This window comes from Marmota flaviventris, chromosome 6 (genome assembly GCF_047511675.1).
Source record: "Marmota flaviventris isolate mMarFla1 chromosome 6, mMarFla1.hap1, whole genome shotgun sequence".
In the NCBI taxonomy this organism is placed as follows: Eukaryota; Metazoa; Chordata; class Mammalia; order Rodentia; family Sciuridae; genus Marmota; species Marmota flaviventris.
In genome coordinates this window covers 100000476-100014726 of record NC_092503.1, presented here as the reverse complement: position 1 = coordinate 100014726, position 14251 = coordinate 100000476, and positions in this window count along the sequence as shown.

Sequence of the window (14251 nt, the reverse complement as noted above, 5' to 3'; positions counted from 1 at the left end):
AAAATGCCAAAAGAATCATGAACACCAATATGATGGTATATGTAAGTCTTTACAGTAGCCCCAGGTGTAATGAGCTGAGAAAATATTTTCTGGAGAGAATAGCAAACATCTGACATTAGTCTTCTGTTTCCCATCCAGTATGGCAGAATACTTTTCTGACATATGATATCAGAATCCTCTCCTGATCATGGTCTAAAAAGTCTAGGTTTGGTTTCACAATCCCTTATACTGAATTCCAGGTAGCCATAATCAAATGGTTATTGACTATGTTCAAGATGAAACCTGTTACCACTTCTACCCTGAAATACTGCAAGCTACTTCTTTGACAAATTTTTCCTCTGGGTTCTCATTTTTCTCTCCAGGGACCATTTACTATTGTTGTCTACATCAAATAAGATCTCCAGTACTCCTTTTATCCTGAGGCAAATGGGGTTTATACCCTGCTCTCAGTATTTCAGGGGGGCCCTGGCTTTGAAGAATCTTCTTTAAAGGTATTTACACTGCTCTTCAATTACTGGAATGAGTTGGGTTCAGAAGTACCATTGGACTAGGGCACTCCACGTTTGGACAAGGAACTGCATGGGCTCTAACTCACGTTTCTCTCATGCAGAATACCTTGACTCATTTATCCTTTGCCTGGCTCAACCAGGTACTCAAAAATATTCAGACATATGTCTTGAATGATGCACAAATCTATCCTCAGTTCCAGAACAGTGGTCTGGTAAGTTGATCACTCCAGCTGTAGAGTACTATTGTTGTTGTTGTTTCTACATACTCTTACAAGATAGGAACTCTATATGCCAGTTATTGTGGATCCCAAAATACTTATTTGACAAAATTTTCCAAAAACATAATCTTTGTGCACTGTTAACATCATTCATGTCTACTCATCTTTCCTTCTTATCAATTTCCCAAAACCTCTATTTTATCTTATTTCACAAAGTGAGTAAATATTCTTGAAATATTTGCAAAATTAAAATTTACTTTTCCTATTCCTAGTCCAATGAGACCAACTATGATTGATCGGTGTCACATAGGACATGGATCTAATTATAGAAGATTTCAGATGAACTTTATTCAGGAATTTCTATAAAGGTTTCTGAGGCCTAAAAGAGAAATACAATAGAAGAATTACGTCAACAAGATGAAAAAGTAGGAAGGCACATATTCTTTTTCCTCCCATGAAAACATTACTTTTGCCACAATACATGTATTGATTCCCTTTGTGGGAAATCAGGAAGCCAATTAATAGACTCTTCTCTGGGCAAGCATGAATCTAGCTGCATAGTTCCTCCCTCAGCACAGCACCACAAAGTTAGGAAGAAACCTGGAGCTGCTAACTACTTCCTGTCAAGGTAGAGTGAGGATTGTGCCCTATGTGTCATGTTATGAGTCTACAGGGCTTCCTAGGAGTCTCATTAAGGAAGTCAGGGCCTAATCAGGCATGATGAAGATTTGGGCCTACTTTTTCTTCTATTAGGCAAAGGGTCTCTGTTTTAATTCCTAGGTCCTTGACCCACTTAGAGTTGAGTTTTGTTCATGGTGAGAAATAGGGGTTTAATTTCATTTTGCTACATAGAGATTTCAGTTTTCCCAGCACCATTTGTGGAAGAGGCTATTCTTTCTCCAATGTATGCTTTGGGTGCCTTTGTCTGATATAAGATAACTGTATTTATGTGGGCTTGTCTTTGTGTCTTCTATTCTGTATCATTGGTCTACATGTCTGCTTTGGTGCCAATACCATGCTATTGTGTTACTATAGCTCTATAGTATAATTAAAGGTCTGGTATTATGATGCCTCCTGATTCACTATTCTTGTTGAGGATTGCTTTGACTATTCTGGGTCTCTTATTTTTCCAAATAAACGTCATGATTGTTTTTTCTATTTTTATGAGGTATGACTTTGAGAATTTAACTGGTATCACATTGAATCTGTATTGCACTTTTGGTAGTATGCTCATTTTGACAATATTAATTCTGTCTATCTTAGAGCATGGGATATCTTTCTATCTTCCAAGGTCTTCTTCAATTTCTTTCTTTAGTATTTTGTAACTTCTCAGCAAAAGAAATAATCAATGAGGTGACAAGAGAGCCTATAGTATGGGAGCAAATTTTTACCACACACACATCAGATAGAACACTAATTTTTACCACACACACATCAGATAGAACTAAAAAAACGTAACACCAAAAAAAAAAAAAAAAAAAAAAAAAAAAACCAACAAACAACCCAATCAATAAATGGGCTAAGGAACTAAAGAGACACTTCCAGAAGATGATATTCAATTAATTAACAAATATATGAAAAATGTTCAACATCCCTAGTAATTAGAGAAATGTAAATCAAAACTACTTTAAGATTTCATCTCACTCCAGTCAGAATGCTTCTATCAAGAATAGAAGCAACAATAATTGTTGGTTAGGATGTGTGGGAAAAGGCACACTCACACATTGCTGTTGGGACTGCAAATTGGAGAAACCAATCTGTAAATCAGTATGGAGATTCCTTTAAAAACTTGTAATGGAACCACCATTTGACCCAGCTATCCCACTCTTTGACCTATACCAAAAGGACTTAAAAGCAGCATATTACAGTTATATAGCCACATCAATGTTTCTAGCAGCACAATTCACAATAGCCAAACTGTGGAACCAAAGTAGATGCCCTTCAATAGATGAATGCATAAAGAAACTGTGGTATATTTACACAATGGAATATTACTCATCAATAAAAGAGAATAAAATTATGGCATTTGCAGGTAAATGGATGGGGTTGGAGAATATCGTGGTAAGCAAAGTAAGCCAATCCCAACAAATGTTTCCTCTAATAAGTGGATGCTAATCCATAATGGGGAATGTATGGAATGAGTGGAGGAACTTTGGATTGGGCAAAGGGAAGGGAGGGGAGTTGGGTGTAAGTAGGTAGGAAAGATGGTGGAATGAGACAGACATCATTACCCTGAGTACATGTATGATTTGCACAAATGATGTGACCCGACTTCATGTACAGAGAAGTGAAAAATTGTACTTCATTTGTGTACAATGAATCAAACAGCATTCTGCTGTTACATATAACTGATTAGAACAAATAATAATAATAAAGTCTTCTTAGGTGTCTGATATCATCTTAAAGCACTGATGGTACTTAACAAAATCTAGATATCTTGGCACCAATGCAAACAACAAAGAGCTAGGTAGCATGCTGCTACTCCCAAGAGACCTGATAGAGCACTCAGAGCTGGTATAGCTGGGTGAACTCACCTTCAGGAGAAAAGGGAAAAGTTGCATGTACATCTGACATTCCAGCTCTTCAGAAGGCTGTCCAAGGGTCTGGTTTCTGCTTGTGTTGGAGTCAAGATGGGACTTGGCAAAATCTAGATGCTTGGATGGAGGACACAAGAACAATAAAAGCTGGATGGTGTGCAGCTACTTTAGAGAACCTGTGATACAGCACACAAACACCAAAGGAAACAAGATGTATGAGCTCCTGAAAAAAAATGAAACACAAACCCCTCTAATTAGGAACCTAGTCATACAAATTAAGAGAAGACATATCTACAGAAGAAGTTTGAGAGACCCCCACAATCTCTAACCAGCCTGTTGGTGAAGTTCTTTTCTTATAAAAGCTGCTTTGTAAGGACTGGAACAGGTGGCTTTTTTTTTTTCTCTCTCTCTCTCCAAATATTTGTATACCAACACAAAGCCATGAAGAACACAAAGAAATGGGGCAAGTGACTCAACAAAAGGGACAAAGTTAATGTTCAGAAACTGACACTTTTAAGAAAAGGAAGCATATGAATTACCCAAAAAGTAATTGAAAATTTGCATAATAAAGATCTCTAATCAGCTCAGGAGAATGACACATAGACAAAATTAAAAGGCAAGAGATAACAATTAGTAAACAAAAAGATATAAAATATAAAAAAAAAACTGAAGAGAAATTTGGAGCTAAAAATTCAATAAATAAAAAAATTATTAGATTCAATCAAGGACTTCATGATGAAAAAGATGGTGACCCCAATAAGGGTAATCATTTGAAATTATCTTGTTAGAGGAGGAAAAAACAAAATAAAATTCTGTTTTGTGTAGGTCCCATGGTAACTACCTAGAAAATACCTATAGATTATACAATAGGAAAAATGAGAAAGGAACCAAAGAAAGTTACAACAAAAAAAATCAAGGAAACACAAAGGAAGAGAGCAAAAGAGGATGAGAGGAACAAAAGAGCTAAAAGAAAGATGGAATACCATTACCAGGATTGAGATACTAAATACTTATCTGTCAATAATTGTCTTAAATGTAAATGAATTAAACACTAATGGAACTGAATAGAATGGCTGAATTGGTAAAAACAACAAAATTCAAACATAAGATCTAGCTACGTGTTATCTATAAACAGACTTGTTTTAGATTTAAAGACAAAAGTACAAAATTTGAAGATAAAAGTACAAAAAATTAAACTCAAATGGCAACTAAAAGAGAGCAGGAGTTGCAATATTTGTATCAGGCAAAATAAATGTTAAAGAAAAAGCTGTCATAAAATACAGAGAAGAATGTTAAATAAGGATAAAATGATAGACTCATCAGAAAGATAAAAACAATTATAATTACAGAAGCTCCCAATATCAGAGCACCTAAATAGATAAAGCTAACAGTGACAGAACTGAAGGGAGAAACAGATGACAAGAAACACAATGATATTGGGAGATTCCAATACTTTACCTTTAGTAATGGATAAAAAAAATACAGAAGCTCCATCAGGAAACAGAAAATACTATGGACCCAATAGAACTAACAGATATATATAGCACCTTCTACCAACAGCAGAATGCATTTTGTGGTAAATGTCCTCTCTTTTTCTTTTGATTTTATTTATTTGTGTCTTTTCTCTTTGTTCTTAATATAGCTAATGTTTGAAAATGTTGTTCATCTTTTCAAACATCCAAATATTATATTCATTGATATACAGAATACATATTCTTCTTCCGTGCACACAGAACATTTCCCAGGATGGCTCACCTGTTAAGTCACAGAACAAGCCTTAACAAATTTAAGATATTAAAATAATACCAAATACATTTTTTGCCAAAGCAAGAAAAAGATACTTATAAGAAAAGAAAGATAAGGCCAATATCCTTGGTTAATATACATACAAAAATCCTCAACAAAATGTTATCAAACCAAATTCAATGGCACAATAAAAGAATCATACACCATGTCCAAGTTAAATTTATCTCTGGATTGCAAGAATGTTTCGAGATATAAAATTCAATCAATGTGGCACCCTACACTAACAGAAGGAAGCATAAAAATCATATAATGATCTCAATAGATATAGAAGAACTATTTGATAAAATCTAACACCTTTTATGATAAAAAATACTTAACAAACTAGGAATAGAAGAAAATTGCCCTAACATAATAAGGGCCAGATTTGAAAAGGCCATTGCTAACATCGTACTGAATGGTTTTTTTTTTTTAAAGTCATTCCCTTTAGATCAGAAGAAAGCGTTTTCCTCTTAGATTAAGTCAAGGATATCCACTGATGCCACTGTTATTCAACATATTACTGGAAGTCTTAGCCAGAGCAATTTGGCAAATAAATAAATAAATAAATAATAAATAATAAAAGGTATCCTATAGTAAAATTATCTCTGTTAATCTGTTAGCATGTGACATGGTCTTATATGTAGAAAAGTCTAAAGACTAAAAAAAAAATCCCTAAACTTCTCTGAATTTATCTTGTTTTAATACATTCAAATCCAAATATATAAAATATAATTATTAAGTAGTAAAAATGCTTTAAATCTAAAAAATAAAATTAAACCAATTAACAAAAATCTAAGAATAAAAAGTTCATTATTTACAGAATACACAATTGACATAAAAATAAGTTGTATTTCTATAGACTAACAAAATAATCTGAAAATAAAATTTAGAGTAAGATCATATCTACAATAGCACCCAAACTCTTTAGGAATACAATTTAAAAAAAGAGGTAAAAGACTTGTTCCCTGAAAACTATAAAAATGAATTTAAAAAGAATGCAAAATGAATTTAAAAGGACACCAGTTAATAGAAAGATACCACACATTCATGGATAAGAAAACTTCATATTCTAAAATGTCTATACCATTGAAAGAGTTTGACAGATCCAATCCTTATCAAAAATCCAATAACCATTTTGAAAAAAATACAAAAATAATTTAAAAATTCATATGGAATCACAAGGACCTTGGAAAACCAAAGCAATCTTGAGAAAAAGGAACAAAGAAGAGACCATACATTTTTCTATTTCAAAACATATCAAAAAGCTACTGTAATAAAACCGGTATGAAACTGGACCTTCTACCAACAGCAGAATGCATTTTGTGGTAAATGTCCTCTCTTTGTGGTAAATGTCCAGACTTATACACAAATGAGACAAAAGAAAGAGTCCACATCATATTGATTTACCATATATATATTCATGCTTTGAATATTGACATTTTTATAAATAATAACGTACTCTTTTATCATTTACATTTTATGGTCTTGGAGTTAATATGTGTGAATGTACATAGTTTTAGTTGACTTAGTTGACTAATTTTTTATTACTCTACAGGTTTTTGATTGTATGATTAAAAAACATGATTTTCTAAAAAATAAATAAATAAAAAGAGTCCAGAAATAAAACCATGCATATATAGTCAATTGGTCCTCTATAGCTGTGCCAAGAACACACAATGGAAAAAGGATAGTCTTTTACACAAATTGTGTTGAGAAAAATTGGTATGTAAAAAAAGAAATTAATTTAATGTAGAAAATTCCAGGAGAATTCAGGAAAATGGAGTACCATATGAAACATACTCAAGGGAAGAAAATGAGACAAAAAATTAATGTTCAACAAAACTGTCTTCCAAATATAAATGATGCTCACTAACTGGTCAACATTCAGGAACACAGAAGACAATTGCTACTAAAGTCTGTTTGAAAATGGAATGTGAAACTTACACAGAAGGGAGTGTAAGTATTACATGTATAGTTAATTGTAGAATTAATACTAACAATCCCTATTTGCTGATGACATGATTCTATATTTAGAAGATCCCACCCCCCCCAAAAAAAAAACTCTACCAGAAAGCTTCTCGAATTCATGAATGAATTCAGCAAAGTAGCAGGATGTAAAATTTATATCCATAAATCAATTGCATTCCTATACACCAATGATGAATAAGCTGAAAGAGAAATCAAATCAAATCAAATATAATAAAAAGGGCTGAGGACATAGCTCAGTGGTAGAGCATCCCTGTACAAAAAGTCCTCAGTACCAAAAGAAAAAAAAATAAACACTATTTTTAGTGATGATATTATTAGTATTAATGGTACTGCTATTCTGAAACTGTTGTGTATATGTGCAATGTAGGATAAATCAAAAGAGTAAATGTGGAATATTCTATTATTCCTGTTATCTTATAGAATCAGGTTCTCAGTACAGAAGAATGAATACACAAATGCAATACAGAAAATCAAACACACTGCAATCCTCAGTTTAAATTGAAATATTTGTTCAGATTCCAATCTCTGTTCACTGAAGATGCCTGTAAACAATGACTGATCTCAATATCAACAAACATCTCTAGCATCCTGATTATGGTTTCCAAATACTAAATCCCATCAAAAGAAACCAGAGATTTTGGCACAATTGAATGCTCTGAATTCTGGGACAGAAAATGTACAAGATAAGCAAAGAAGCTATCGAGATAGACTACAAGAGTAGTTTAGAGGCTGATAGGGCTCAGGAGCCAACTTGAAGAGGCTCCCACTGGCCAAAGATGGAACCATTTAAGTTTCAATAAATATGAAATGGAAATGGATTGAAATCCATGCATCTATAATATATTAAAAAGTCAATTCATAATTTCAGAAGATGATAGGTAACTAACTCTTACTCTGAAAACTGGATAAATAAAAAGGAATATTTTTTTTCTTCTGGCTTTCTTATAGGAATTTAGAATGAGTAGATAAAGGGAAGCATCTTATAAAATTATCCTAGTTAATAAATAAAATATTAGAATAGTATCATTTTGTATTTGCAGTATATTAATGGACCTAGGAATTGAGAATCATTGACTATAGACTTCACAGAGAAAACCTGGACATTATGTACCTCCTGATTAAAGAACACACCTCAACATTAGGATCTTTTTTGAATGGAGTGAATCTGAGTCTTATCAAGCCATTGCAGCCAGCTGCAATTTCCAGATCATGCAGAAGATGGAGGAACATGTTGAATGGTCCCATGAAAATGCAGTTGACAAAGATCTTCAGAAGATATATTCTAAAAACAAAAACAAACAAACAAAAAACAAGGAAAGTTATGAAGGAGGAGCCTGTAGACTAAAAGAAATAGACTTAAAAATATTTTGAAGAAGAGGGCAAGACAAGAAGAGGGCCTGGGGATGATAACACATATGCTAGATCATGAAGAAACACACACAAAAAGCAATTACTGTGGAGGTCCAGTTACTCTTGGAGGGAGAGAGGATGCTATGATTGGGATGGGATGTCTGGAGGGGATTCTAGTGGGGTCAGCAAAGCTCTGCTTTTTGACCTGGGTGTTTAAGTATATGCACCTTATAAAAATTTAATAAAATGAGGAAAAAAGAGAAAATACTCAGCATATATTTGTAATTCTTAAATATATCACATGTTTTTAATCATAACACCCTACTACCCTCCAAAATAATAATAGTAAATAATACTTAAAATTAATTGCATTATTATTATGTGTGAAGCATCCCCCTGAGGTATTCATTCATCTTGTATTAATCCATTATTTATTATTATTATTTCCACTTTGCAGGTGAGAAAGCTGAGGGACAAAGATTTTAGGAAACATGACTAAGTTTACCCAGTTACTAAGACCCTTGGAGTAGAAGATTTTCATATAAGAAAGACTTCTGGCTGACTGAGGTAGTAAAAGTGTTTTTCAAGGAGAATGGTGTGGAAAACACATTTCGGATTTATTAATTAATTGGTTCATTCAATCATTAATAGTGTAGTTGTTGAGCATTTGCTGTGCCTCAGGGGCAGGTTCATAGTGGCATGTGGGGTCATCACTGTCAGACATCTCCTGTTGCTTTCAGACTGCTACAGACAGCAGGTACTGCAAAAGTGTTCAGCAGATAGATAGACATGGTTTCATTGAGTGGAAGTTTAATTTGAGACCAGGATGAAGGACAGTTTAACAGACTGAGGATGGAAGTATTAGCAGACGGGAACTGCAGGTGTGTGAGTTTGGGGGTACGCAGACGAGGAGGGTACATTCCAGAAACGTGGAGATGTTTTTTGAGCTTTCCTAATACTTAAACCTCATCTCCACCCATACAGATTCTATATAAGGACTAGTAACAATAGGAAAACCAAACTAAGCCTAAACAAATCTAAATCCAATATTTGCATCCAAAGTGAACCCAGAACAAACTGAAATTATTATAAATGAAAAATTCTCTTTCCTTCCTCCCTCCTTCCATCTCTCCTCTTTCTCTTTCTTCTTCTCATTTATTAATAAATTTAGAGAAAAGAGGACATATGGCTCTGAACCTACTTCAACTAAAATCAAACTACATTTAGGCTTTTTTCAGTGTGGAACTAGAGTAAGGGAGTTCACAGCATCATGTTTTATAGCATTATTAAAAGTTTTAGAAAATGGAAGTATCAAGTTTCCATCACAACGAGGATTTGAGAAATGATACCATTATATGGCAATAATCCTTGTTGTTGAGGAAATCAGCCTTGATGAACTCAAAGTTTTATTGTAACCATTTTTTCCTTAAAATAAGAACGTTGGATAATTCTCAAAACTGAACAACACATTAATTTGACTGTTTCATTAGGTCTAAGTACAACCCAAGTCTTACAGCTCTATTTTGATAACAAGCTTTAACCTCAGAACAGCTCATTTAAGAAAAGTCCCCTCTGATCACAGAAAGGCACAAAGTCCAGCATCCCCTTGCTGCTGGCACAGGTGTGGCCTGAATTTGGGACACACTGGCTCAGCCCTGACTCTGGCTGGGGCTCATCACCCACTATCTGACAGGTTTGTCTTCTCTCACAGTCACTTGCCCTCCTTGGGCCTCAGATTCCTCCTCTGTGAAATGAGGATTTCCTCTCACCCTCCAGCCAGTGATACCTCAGAGCCCTCGGGACATCTACACAATGAGATTCTCTGATTAAAATGTACCAACCAATATTTCATTAAGCTTAAATATTGAGGGAGGCTATTAACCCTAACTTGTAGGTCCAGAGGATTTTGATCAGAGCTTCAAAGTTCAGGAACAAACAATTCATTAACCAAGAACTCCAAGACCTGAGTGATGTGATTATTATTCTCCTAGGCAACAGGGAATGGGATTTCTCAACTGTGAAAAAGTGTCTCATAGATTCCATCACTGCACAGAGTTGCCTATGTGGGAAATCTTGCTTTCGCCCTTCATGTTCATAAGCTTTATTATCTAGAGCTTTCCCTATTTTTTATTTTCGTTGATATTAATAACATATTCTTCACTGATACAACTTACCATATTATTTATATTTTATATTTTGCCACTAAAATTCTTCTGAGTTTGAGGTTTGAGTAATGTGGTTTGCAATTAGTGAGACAAATAGAAGAAATGCATGGTGGAAAATAGTGATGAGGAAGCCTAATCATTGTTCCCAAAGGGACATCTTGTAGGGATTCTGACCATGGAAATGTGCAGGGAAGCATTCCCCTGGTGTGAAAACTCCTGGGGGGTAACAGGCATCCTGTTTCTCACCCTTAGAATGCCCTATAATCTCTATTAGAATCTAATAATATGGCCAATACATATACTATGTCTAGCTGGTATGGCAATGCCCTGAGATGCCTCTGTGCTAGAGCCTCATCAATCCTCAACCTTGATTGCAGACACATAGCTCCTGGGAATAGAAGAATTTGTTTTCTAGATAACCACAATGTTTCATCAAGCTCCAATGCTCCTGGAGCTTCCTGCCTAACAGTAACTTTAGACAATGGACTTTCTTGAGAACTGCACAAAACTCCTGACTATTGCATACTGTAACTGTGAAATGTAACTGCAGAATAGCAACCTTACTGTTACTCTAAACAATAATGTGGTTATGGTACTAATGACCTAATGTAACCTATTGGTATAAAAAAAACATGGCTGCTTGGACAAAGAGCCATTCTGTCACCTTCCCTGCCTCTGCACCTTGTTTGTCTCCTCTTTATTATTATTATTCTTTACAGACATCTGCCTCCCTGCCTTCATAAGCTCTGGAGACATGCACCCTTTCAATGAAGGTTCCCATTCTTGTGCAAGCTAGTTCAAGTTGGATTTTTGTTACTTGTAACAAGAAGAAGTTTAATTGGCTGGTAGTGATATTAAAATTCCCAGTTTGATAATCTGGGGGTGGAGACTGCAGTGTGGTACTTGGAAAATTTTTTTCAGTGTGTGTGTGTGTGTGTGTGTGTGTGTGTGTGTGTGTGTATGTTTCCTGCAGCATTCATTACTCCTAATAAACATGTCTGTGTTCTAATAATGTTCAGATATAAAATTTCCAACTCACTTTCCATTTAGAATAAATTGGAACATTTTGTGACAATTTCTGTTGAGGCTTGTTGCAAGAAGAGTTGGGCTGGCTTTAAGGCAGATAAATTCTGATGGGTTCAAGCACTGAGCTCTTAGGATCAATTTCAGCTCTTATGTATGAAAACCATACTCTTTTATCACATTAGATAACTAATATGGGACAGGGGATATGAATGGTAAAACACTTGCCTAGAATGCATGAGGCCCTGGGTTCAGTCCTCAGCAGCATGAAAAAATACCTTCCAAAGCTAATGTGTATTATAGGAAGAGTGTTTCATAGTAATAGTCAAACTATTGTTCAGATATGTGGAAAGTAGGAGTGTAAGTGAACTTGTTGAGTTCTAGATCAAACTCAGTTTGAATCATGATTCCAACACTTAGCAACTGTGTGACTTTGAACAAATTACCTAACTTGTTTCAAATATACTCCTTGACTCAGTCTCAAATCTGTAAAAAGGGAACAAAATTAGTAGCAACCTTCTAAGATGCTGTGAGGATAAATGAAATACTTCAGGTAAGATATCTAATAATTTTTCTGACTCAGAGTAACAGCTTAATGTATGTTATTATTTTTATACTATAGATAGTAACCTTAGTTCATCTTAAAATTCTTTTGTATCTAAATACCTGATTGGAACCAATATTCTGAAGTTATTTATAATTCTCAAATCTGACTGCTTATATATATCTTCATGATAGCTAACATTATGTTTTAATCATATGCAAAATTTTTTATACCAGGCAAAGACAGGTAATAGAAAAAGAAACCAAAAAAAAAAAAAAAAAAAAGATTTCCTACCTTTAGAAGTTTGGAGTCTAATGGAAGATCTGAGGCAACTGTGGAAGAAGATGAAGAATAATGAATAAACATCAAAACCAAGTAATTAGCTTATATACTGCAAGTCAAATTAAAAGCAAATGGAGGTCAGAGTTTACAGAAATGAACCAGATGGTGCTCTTCAGGAAAGGAGAGGAATCTTAGCAGACCTAGAGTAAGAGGCAGAGCTATTCTGAGTGTCTTTCAACAAATAATAGTTGAGCACCTGCCATGTGTTTTGTGCTTAGTCACTGAAGTTTCCAAGACAAATAAAAACATGACTGAGAGAAAACTTAAGCTCTTAAGTGACAGACACAAAAAGCTTCAATGACGAATGGGAGACTGTTTTTCACAAATATGAAACTCATATACTTTCATATCCTTCCTGAATGTGTTTGCTTGAAACTCTCTCCCAGGATGATCCTCCAGCCTCCTTTTCCCAGGAGGAAGGAAAGTATTGTTTAGAAAACAGGCTACTACTTAGCCTTCCTGACCTTAGTTGGGAGTTGGTAACTCTGAAAGAGGTCATAATAAATGAAATAATTTTCTAAATTATTTTATCTTACTTTAGCATTTTAAAAGACCGGTTTGAAGAAGTAGACTCTATTCCAGGGGTAGGGAGACCTCAGGATAAAGGGGGAGTACATGGCAAACCAGCCACCACCCTTGAGGTTGGCGATAGGAAAAAAGATGTAACATAGGAGAAGACCAAGACTCCTGAAAGAATTCTAGTCTTTGGCTTGTTTTCACATCCCAATGGTTTCTGAATGGTTGGGTGGAGATACAGCAGGAGGAAGCCATGTAGCCTTCTGGCTTCCACATTCAGAATTTAGGTAACCCAGTTATTCTCAAGTCAGTCAGAGATACTCCTGAGACCAGAGAACAAGCAGAGGTCTATATTCAGAATAAACGTACTAATGACTAGGACTAGTCAAATGACTAGGATCACCGATTTTAATGCAGGGTATGATGTGTCCCCTCAAACACATTTTTATTGTGTTTCCCAGGGTCCTTCTGATTCCACTGTTCAGGGGAAAGTAAAGCAGCTTGACACAAAGAATGAACTGCTCAGTCTGGTTAGGAATCTTGGGAAGGGAGATATATAGATATATATATATATATATATCTATATATCTATATCTATATCTATATATCTATATATCTATATATCTATATCTATATATATTAGTGCCTATAGGGAGTTGATGGGAGGGCTTCTTTGTGATATGATGTCTAGGCTTTAGTCCTAATGGGTCAGTAGGGATTACTCAGGTGAAATTAGGGAGGTGAGATTGGCCCTTCAGTTCTCACACACAGACATATGAGACATCTGGGAAAAGGGAAGAACATGTTCTGCGTGCTGTATTTCAAACAGCTGCAGCATATTGAAGTTGAAGTTATGTTTTATCTTCCCAGGACACAGAGCCAGGATGGATATTGTAGTGGAAGAAATTACCTGGAAGTCTTTCAATGACAATAGCCACTAGGGAGTGAAGGAGATAGAATTGGCAGCGGGAGAAATTTGTCTGTGATACAATTGCAACAGAGATCTCATTTGATAAACCTGTAGTGAGTTCTGGCCCTTCAGATTTTCCCACTTAAGGCAAGGGTCAGGCCTCTTTATCCTCCATTGTCTTTGGGTAAAAGTTTAGAGATGAAGGAGTCATCTTGGATGAGCAGAGCATTCACTATAAGGTAGAAATTTGCACTAGATGAAGTTAAAGAACTAAGTACATATTGGTAATACAGGGCCTTGTAAATCACATTTACAGGTTTGGGTATTTACTTTAAAGCAATGGCGAGTTACTGACAGGGTCAA